Below are 10628 nucleotides of genomic sequence, written 5' to 3' on the forward strand. Positions count from 1 at the left end.
ACCCTTTTTTTCTGAGCCGACTTTGGGACTTATGACGGTAGGAGAAACACAGCTATCACTGACAGTGTTGACACTGTTAATAGAGAACCAGCATGAAAAATGACCTTGAAAGTGTGACATTAAAATTAGTTATTTAATTAGCTAAATATTTAATTAATTGCTATTAACAGGCCTTTGTCACAGTAGGAACAACACTGACGTTCATTATTGAGTTATTCACATACTGTGACATATTCAATTTTCTTCAGTGAAATAGACAGAATACTGAATACTAAGAATACAGAAGGCCTGCAGATTGAAATGATTAGCTCTCACAAATGACTATCATATTTGCAGACATCATTTTCACCTGTTCTGTTTACCAAATCATTTTAAGTCTTTCTAACTAATTTATTTTTTTTATTAAAAAATCTGTAGGTCATTGGTACATGCTCTCGAAATAAGTGCATCTGATGGTGGTGATCTTGTTATAGTGGAGGTCAGGCAAGCAGCATGACAGGCTTTACTCTCATCTTAATCAGATAATTTTACAGTCCTCCATATTAATTAGACCAGTTTAAAATATAATGACTTTCTCCTTCATGCCCCGGGAAGCTTTTCACAATTTCTGGTATGATTAAGCTTGAGTGGCAGAAGCAGGGATGGTCTATCATTCGCAATTGGAAAAGCAGCCACCCACCCTTTTGATTTTGTATATAGGAAATTTGTGGACTGCACACTAAAAAACAACAAAAAAAAAAACCCCATACCTCCATTCATGTATCTGTGAGACATTGTATGTAAGGTGGTGTTTCCATCACTTCTGTTACTCATTTGGCTATAAACACTGCAATTTAACACCAAATCTTGGCTGTCATCGGGTCTCGGGGGATCAGTGCTGTGTTGCATAGCTGTAAATGCTTGATGTGTTCGGTACACTCCAACAAAATGCTTATGATTTATAGTACTGCAAGGTTGCAATGGAAGCAATAAAAAAGAGCCTAGACCATAAAACTACATCTGTGCAGTATGCTATTTGATGACTAAAGCCCTTGAATCTATTTTTGGATCCAACATTGCCATTACCCCATACATCTCCCTGATGCTATCCCACCCCTACCCAACACTCTTGGAAGGAATTCAAGAAACCACTGCAAGAATAAAACACAGGATAAAGTGTGCAGTGATGAGGGAAATGGATAAATGAAGAGCAAGATGAAACAGGCACACCCGCTAAATCTGTAAAAAAGCTCATTAGAAACCCAGTGGAAAAAAATGCATGCTTTCTAAACCGAATTAGATATGATTTAAATAATTAACATTGCCTGAAAACAACCATTTCAGTAATTAGACAGCACTAAATACTTTAATGAGCTGTATCCTGACAAGTGTGAAAGTGTAGCAGTAGATGGCAGCATTGATCCAGTGATAGTGGGTTGACAGAGCTGCTTTTTATCTGCAGGCATGTGAGAGGGTTCCTGTGCTTCATAGAAAGGAAGGAAAAAAAGGAAGGGGAAAAAACAATGCCAAGAGAGTTTCTTTTTCTTTTTTAAGTGGAGGACTTTAAATCTATTGTCATAGGAATACTCTCTTTTATGTTTCTCCTTTAGCCTGCAGCCCACTTTCAGGTTTCTTCTAACTTTAAAGGTTTCTAAATGGGCTGATATTTCCATCACAGAAGCATTTTTCTACATTTTCAGGAACGTTGCATTTTGTGGATACCAGAAGACTTTTTCTATTGTTGATTTAAGTATAAGAAAGGTTCACTATCGTGTTTGCCAGTCTGTACATATGGCGTGATGGTCAGCAAAACTAAAATTTAAAATCAGGAAAGCAAGGTCCCAATTTGAAAACATGATATTTAACTTAAATCCATCACCTCATACCTTTACCAACATTAAGGTTAATGCATTCATTTCCTTTTATATGACTAGGTTTATGCCTTTATGTTAGACTTGGCTGCATTGGTTTAATTAATAGGGGAAGAAGAAAAACATGACAAAATGGGAACAATGCTCAAGGGCAAGACAAAATCCAAATGTGCAGTTGCCAAGGGGGGAAAGTCACAGCAGGATCCCAGAAATAGGCCATCAGCAGCCACTCATGGTCTGGTCATATATGGGTGAAATCTTAAGGCCATTTAGCCACACAAGGCTAATTCTGCATCTGACCTCTGCCCTGGAGCGTTTGTTGTGACTGTGAAGCGATTGACTGGTGGCTGCGCACATCCTTGTGTAACACCAATCTTTCCTTTAGGCACAGCATATACACAGCACACCCTTTCGCTGCCCTTCCCCCTGTTCATTAATATTCATAATTCATGTGGAATAAAGTGATTCTGGATAATTAAATAGGCATGAATATTTGTTGGATGAAAGTTTAGCTGAGCCATCCCTCTTCGGCAGCGTGATGTCACAGAGCGGCTTCCCAGTCAATGGATTCAGCACACACACACACACACGCACACACACACACACACACACACACACACACACACACACACACACACACACACACACACACACACACACACACACACACAGCTTAATGGCCTCTACCTTTTAAAGTGCAACTCAGAGCTTATCCAGCAGTAACTCCCACCTATATGTAATCTTATTTTACACCTCCTGATCCAAGATTTAGCAGAATCAATGGACAGAGATGGTGTTTGTGTGACTCCTGTACTGCCAGTAACAATGTATGGATCAATTACACTTAAATCCACAGAGCAAGGAGAACCGGTTTTGTGCTAGATGCCATTTATTATTCAGGAGTGCAGAACAACAGTAGTGGTGCTGTACTTTGTGGAGTCCACGTAGAATGCAAATGTGCTATGTGTGTATGATCCTGCATGGAGGTGACTCAAAGATTGATGGATTACAGCACATTAGAGCGGCAGAAAAGCTGCAGTGCGTATAGTCAGCCAAACAAGTTAAGCATTAGTCAGTCTATTCATTTCTGCAGGATTGTTTCAAGTATTAGGTGCAAGTCTTCGGGTATCCTGTCCTTACCTTGAGACATGCATCTGAGTCTCTCTGTTACACACACGCAGAGAAGATCTGAAAACTGGCAGCATGCCACCCCGTTTCAGCAGCCTTCTAAAACAAATGGATTCAAAAAGCTTTGGATGGGGTGTCCAAGCCGCTTTGTTACTTCACAGCTTTCTCTGTCTCTGCAACATGCTTGTTATCGCAATATCAGAGCTGCATGTTGCTGCCGCCCTGACATGCTGCGACATCATTTTCATTTCTGTGATTCCCTACTCATGGTCTCTCTCTCTCTCTCTCTCTCTCTCTCTCTCTCTCTCTCTCAAATAGGCACACATTAAGGGAGATCCATCCCTTTGCTACAGTGCTGCAGTGCTGAGAAACAGTATCAGAAAAAAGGAAATGTCTAGCAACCCACACACACACACACACACACACACACACACACACACACACACACACACACACACACACACACACACACACACACAAAGTGCTGTGGAAGGGCATCCAAAATTCTTTTTCCATTTCCACTGCTTCATTCAAAAAGCCCCTCTTATTCTTCAGTTTCCCGCATTATGATGACTAATATTAACTTACAGTATATTATTAAGTGCAGAAACAACCCTCGGTTTTATTAAAGGGGAAAAAAGCGGGACATTTCATTTGGATCCACTAATCATTCAACCCCAATCCCATCATTACCACTATTTCCTTTAACTGTTCCAGGAAGTGAGGTGTCAGCACATTTCAGATAGCAAGGGTCACCCTGAAGCCTGTCTGTTGGGGAGCAGAATAATTCTCTTTGCTAAAGGTACCATATGTAGGGCGTTTATTAGCTAGGGAACTGAGGAAAATATGGTCCTGGTGGAATAATTAAGAAATGGATCACTACTGTTAAGTTCTTCACAAATATCCAACCTTTCTATATATCCCATCGCCAACTCCTCCCCTTCTTCTTCTCTCTCGGCTGCTGCTTTTTAAAGCTTCGAACACCTTCAGAGAGGATAATGAGCTCTGTCAGAAAGAGACTGCTTCTTTTTTCCCCCTCTTCCCAAAGTAAGCTTTTGCCTTTTTTCCCCCCGCAACTTCATTATAATCAACAGTGGAGTGTTCCATATTCCTGCTGCTGAGCAGAACATGCCCTCAGAGACAGTCAATATTGCAGCTTATAACCTGTAACTCTGAGTTCAACCCCCCGAAGAAGAAAGTTTTCCCTTTGAAGAGTCTCATCACTATGGTAATCAGCTGATCAGAGGATGCTATTCCAACTCCTTGTGATGCAAATATTTGTTTTACATGCAAAACTGCCAGATTAAAACCCTTTCTCTAATTCGCACTTGAGTTTTAGGCTAACAATCTGGCTCTTGTCACTGATGTAATTTTGCTGAGGGAATTACACTCACTGGATAAAGAACCCAGCAGTCAGTCAGACCACCATCTGTAATGTCCGTATATTTAAGAAATTATACTGATTTGAATTCATAAGGAAATTCCTCCACTTAGACAAGATAACACAGCTGTTCTGAAACAGGACTTCTGCTCTATCAAACGGCACTCGAGATCCCATAACTCCGCCGTAACGACGCTGGCATCGTTCTTGTATATTTACTATGGGTTTAAAAAAAACTGCAGAAAGTAGACTGTATAAACCACGCATGGCTGTCACACAGTTAAGAGGCTGTTTAACTAGCCAAGGCTTGGGCTAAAATTGCCACCCTCCATGAAGCCAATGATGCAAATGAAATAAAATTTAATTTAGCCTTGTCATTTCATGGATAAGCTTTGCGAGTGGTTACAGAGAGCAAAGGAAGGTCAATTCTTTTTCAGTGCAATGCTCAGGGTGTTCATTAATTGCTTGCTGTGGCTTTGTGGACCACTTGAAGCAAATGCCAGCCTTACATTGCCATAAAACTGTGGCGCTAACCTTCATATTCACAGAAAGCTCTCTGGAGACCTGCGCGTTGTTTATCCACCCCCCAACCCCCACCAAGCCCAGGCCCTTTATCGTCACTGTCAGGGTAAAGCACATTACTTCAAACCCATGCAGGAGCTGCTCTAGGCGGTACTGTGTTGCTCACCACAAAATAATAGAAAGAAAAGTTCAAGAGGAGTTTGACAGATCTGGCAAGAAGGGACCATGTCAAATCTATTGAAGGCCGTTCCAGGGGTTTGGATCTGTCATTGTCACAACTAATATTATGCAGTCCTTCTGTCCTTGGCTTGTGGGTTTTCTCTGTGCAAAAACATGCAGCATTTGCATTGGCATTCAGCTAATTGATAACGATGACAGAGAATTTTAGCTATGAAACTATGAACTGAGAAAAACAAAATGACGGGCAGGTATTGTGTGGCTGCTTATGTGTAAATATGCTTGAAACTTTTCTGTCTCTGTAACTTGTGACAGAAAGGAAACGAGCCTGAGTGGGATTTTTGTGATTAAAAATGGCCAGAAAATACCATATTTCATTTGGAAGTATAGTCAGCTGATTTTAGTAAGTGTGTTCTCCAAGTGCAAAACTAATTTACATTTGCTTTAGTCTTCTCCTTTTAAAAAACACTAATTAAAAACACATTTTCCTGGTCAGCTTTTAGATCTTTGCCTTTTCTGTAATTGTCCATTTTGAGTGTCCATTCTGGATTCCATGGATGGTTGTGGGCCTCCAGGCAACCCTCTGGGCACATGCCCCAGGACCTGCAGGTAGAAGACAAATGTCACAGAGGCACAGAGAGCTCATGGTAATTTCTGCTCATTAATCTTTAAAAACATGATCTTTGTACATCTTAATTACAGAATTGAGTAAAAACCAGCTGGAGCTCGGCTGAAATCCTTTTCAAAAATCTGGGTGTGAAATTCTGTTATATTCCAAATTAGGCTACACACAGTTTAGTTAGGAATTGGTTGCATTCACCTGTTAGCCACAGCTGACAAATGTAAATAACTAATAATACTGATAATCTCTTTACAATATTAAATGATCAGTCCTGTAATGGAACCCAATCTGAAACATATTGAATTGATACAGCAAAATCTTCATAATCTAACTAGTAGCTGAAAGAGAATCACTGCACTTCTCAACTAATTTGCAGTCAGTTCTCTTCCACATATAATTTTGATGCTGTATGATAGGTTTAGATAAATACTTGTGCTGATTAAACACAGTCATGTGCATGTTAGATGTGGTCATACACACACTGATACACAGCAAAATGGGACATTACGCTCTTTTGCTTTCACCGCACTGACGCATGCAACACTGCATTAGCTGGCTGCCCCATAGATTAGAAGAAATAACTAACAGTAAAACAGTATCAACACTCCCGCCAGCTGCTTCATGCTCCACCCGGGGACATCATATTCCATCAATCTTTCAACCATTTATTGACGGAACGTCCACATAAATTTGTCTGACAGGTTTGGAGCACTATGAAATATTAATTTTAGATTCTCTGCTCTGGGCCTCTGGCAACAAAAAGCAAAGGTTCATACATTAACTAGTAGATAAAGTTGATGAAATAGCTAACAATAGACAATGAACTGATGGCACTGCTCATATTCCATATATGCACACAGTCTAGCACAGGGACTAATTACAAGAACGTCACATTGTAATACGGGCAAAGGGGTGACCTAGTTATTTGAGAGACTGAATTATACAGTCATACATTCAATCCCCACAAAAGCAAATGTGCATTCACACTGCTGAAAGGTTCTTGATAAAGACACTGAATCCCTACCAGCACACTTATTGTATTACTTTAGCTAAAATCCCTCAAAAGGCTAGATATCTTTACTTCCCTGTATTCTCTAATTCAATGAACATGTCTTCATGAGTCATGCAATTTAGGTGTGAGCATGTATCTCGCACAGTTTAAACAACTTACACTGATGTTAGATTAATGCAAAATGAAAGCAGCTAACTGTGACCCTTGCATGGACAATTGAAAAGAACAGAAATGTACATTTCCACACTTTGCTTTCTTCAGAGCAGCAGCCTTGTAGCCGCACTTGCATCAAGGTTACTCAATGGTTTGATGCTTCCTATTTAAAATCTGTCACAAAGTAAATAAATTGTGCAATCATTCCATGCAGCAAGTGTAGGGAAAAAATGCAGTTGAGTACAATAATAGTAGTGGATATGAGGGCTGATGGTGTTCCATAAATCAAATCTGTACAGCCAAGCTTTGCATGCATGTGGCTGTCGTGTTGCTGCAGTCCTGCCTCACAGCCACTGCACTGCGAGAACATCATATTGCAGGATATTACATAAATACTCGGTTTATTGTTTTCTTTATCATCCTTTACAGAGTCTGGAGGAAGTCATAAAGAGTGAGGTTGTGGGGGTTGAAAAATAGATAACTGACTGGTACAGACGGAAATTCAAATTCAACAGATTCAGGGAGATGGTGAGTAGAGTGAGGAGAATTGAATGACAGAGGACAGATCCCAAAGCAATCCTTTATTCATCAGTGGGGTCAGGAATGTGTGTCAGGAAGATGGTTTGAGGCAACTACAGTGAAATGCAAGAATGAGAGAATAAGCAGTCCTTAGAATGATATGAGACTTTATTAATAGTGGATATTGGGAAAGAAAAAAAAAGTTGGGATAATTTCCGCTCTTGTAGCTTGCACTTCTGCTTCTAATGCTTTAATTCCATTATGATACAGAGACAAGATAATCAAGCTGTCGAAGTTAAAGACCAGCAACTCTGAAATCAATGCAGCCATCCACAAAGCTGCCCAAAGCTGTGATTTAGTCATTTTAAAAGGACATCAGCATTATTTAGCAGGCTAGAGTAATTTTTTTTTTCAAGCTGAAATCAAAAAATTAAACAGCGTTGAAGCACAGAAAGAAAGTAAGTCGAATATAATAAGTTTGTGGGTTGTTTACGTTCTCAAATTGGAATTGTGTGCTTGTGAGATAAACAGTTTTTTCCTTCTTATGAATATTCGTTGTTAATGTTCGTCTGTGGTAAATAAAAGCAACATATTTAACTTTTTCACCCCCGCAAAGCCGTGCACTGAGGGAGGTCTTCTTATTATCTTATTTTAATAATTTCCATCTGGCTAATGAGGGCTTATTTTCATTGTGCCTGGAGGCGCACTTGTTTGTATTGTTGTATTTCATCACTTGGTTAAATGTTAATTGAGTTTTTTTCATAGCATTTGTGCTGAGTTAATGTCTCACTCAAAGGATTTCTCCCAAATTAGCTTTAAGGGTCTCTGCAGGTGTTGCAATTCCACTCGCAGTGCTAGGTTCTGTGTATAATCGTTTGTTGTTAAAACATGTTTCTTCTGTTAATGAGCCGTCTGTTAGGTTTGAAAGAGTGAATGGGAGTGACCTACCGACTATTCTGTAAGTTCGGGCCCTTGTGTTGACCAAGCATGGCATCCCATGTCTACTCACTGCAATCAGGGATTTTAAACCTTGTAATTTTGGAATTGCTGCTCCCTATTATGTCATTGGTGAATACAGCAAGTCATGGATTTCATCTTTTCTTCTTTCGTGTGGTATTATCTGTCCAAACAATTTCACCTGTAGCCAGCTTCAGCAAATACAAAACCACAAAGACACATCTGAGTTGTGTAAACTCCTGACTTTTAATGCGCAGGCTTAAGAATGTAGTATCCACAAACTCCTGATTTATTCTATGGATGCTGCTACGGCATACAGTTAACTACACAGAAATAGCAAAGAGCACTTTGGGAAAAACAAGGCACGTTCTGAAACAGAAGACATTGTATATTTTATTCTGTTCAATGGTTTTATCATACTTCAATTACTATGTAGAGACATGTGGTAACACCTATGCATATTGCAGAAAAAGACCAGAAAGGATAGGATATATATATATATATATATATATATATATATATATATATATATATATATATATATATATATATATATATAATAAATCAGTCTTAGAAAATTAGATCACACTTCTAAAGCAGTATATGGATGAGCCAGGGTGTTAAAATATTAAACATTTTGACACTGAATGGATGGGTTGCATACACTGAGGGTGAAAAAGGTTACTCTGTGTGTTAAATATGGATAATTGTTATATTATACAATATTTTTAGATAAGTATAGTTAAATAATCCTAGCTCAATATGTGATATAAATATGTATATATCGATGTAACAAGGGACCGTGTATTAGACAATGACTATTAAATTGTATAGTACCAAGAAAAAGAAATATATGATGAGTTAAATAGGGATCAGAAACGTTTGTTTCTTCCTGCTCCTTTTCAAACAGGGCATGGTCAGTATTTCAGTACTTAATCTACAGAGTTTGGCTGAAAGCTTTTTGTTCATGTTGTCAACATATAGAAAGTATTATATAAAGATTTCAAACATTATTTCACATCTGACCTCTGACCTTACCTTCAATGGCAATAGACTGAGCTGAAGATCAAAGTGATAATAATGCTATAAAAAGATATTTAAAATTATATTTCTTGCTGCCATTGTTTGTATTGACAACATATAGGCATAAAGGGAATGAAGTATCACGTTACTTTGTATCTCTGGGCTCTTCTTTAAGGTCAAATAAGGTCAAACTTGAATAAAATGTCTTTTATCTTAATGCTGCGTTTGTTTGTATTTAGGAAATTACACTGGCATATGGGGATTCTAAACATCACATTATAGTCTGCATCCAAACATCAGGTCACATTTGACCCCTGACCTCACTTTTACATTTCACAGCTGCGTTTCGTTCAAGTTGACCCAAAAATGTGTTTTATCTTCACAGAAAGTTTTGCTAAGAGAAAGAGAATGAGATGTCTGGTTAGTTACAAATATACTGTAGTATAATATTACACAGTTATTTTCATATCAACATCTATTGTTCATTACCTACTCCTACATAACATTTGTGTAATTAAAGTATATGTGAGTTTTACTGCACCACAGACTTCTGAAAATACTTTCGAAAAGAAAAAAGTATAAAAATATAGAAAATGCAAAACTGTTCACTTAAAAGCAAAATACCAAAAATACCATGAATATCATAATTAAAATACACTTGTTAGTAGCAGTGCTACTTGGCACAGGTAAAGAGTGAATGGGAATCCCTTGGAAGCTTGTGCGAAGAATGATAAACAACCACAACCCATGGCAGACATTGACGAGAGCAGTAACAGACAGGGAGAAGAGTGTTGATTGAAGAGTTGCCCTGAGCACTGCCTAAGTAATGCTCAGGGCTATGAACATGTGGCTGAGGCAGTGTAGGTATTGCAGTGGCAGCAGTTGGTAATTACCACTATATCAGCAACACGTCCTCCGTGTCATCCATTTCATTAGGTGCGCATTGGCTCCCGATATATGGTGGTGAAAACATTATTACCGTCTCCCCTCCTCTTTTCTTTTGTTACATCAGTCTCAAACTCCCACCTTGTTAACAATTCTACTTTTCCAATAAAAATGAAGTCATTTATACCAGGACTGCATTTCTTGAGTTACACCACAATTCTGTGCAAAAATGCAAAAAAAATTGTTTAGATCAAGCTCAGCATTTTATCATTGTAGCAAGTCACAGCACTTGCTTCATTAATGTATTTAAAGACCTTCCTAGTTTAGTTGCCTGCAGAGCTGAATAAATCAAAAGCCTTTTGTGGATATATTTTTAAAGCTTCCCTAATGCTGCCATCT

The sequence above is a fragment of the Simochromis diagramma genome, unplaced genomic scaffold (genome assembly GCF_900408965.1).
Source record: "Simochromis diagramma unplaced genomic scaffold, fSimDia1.1 OVJJ01000344.1, whole genome shotgun sequence".
Taxonomy (NCBI): Eukaryota; Metazoa; Chordata; class Actinopteri; order Cichliformes; family Cichlidae; genus Simochromis; species Simochromis diagramma.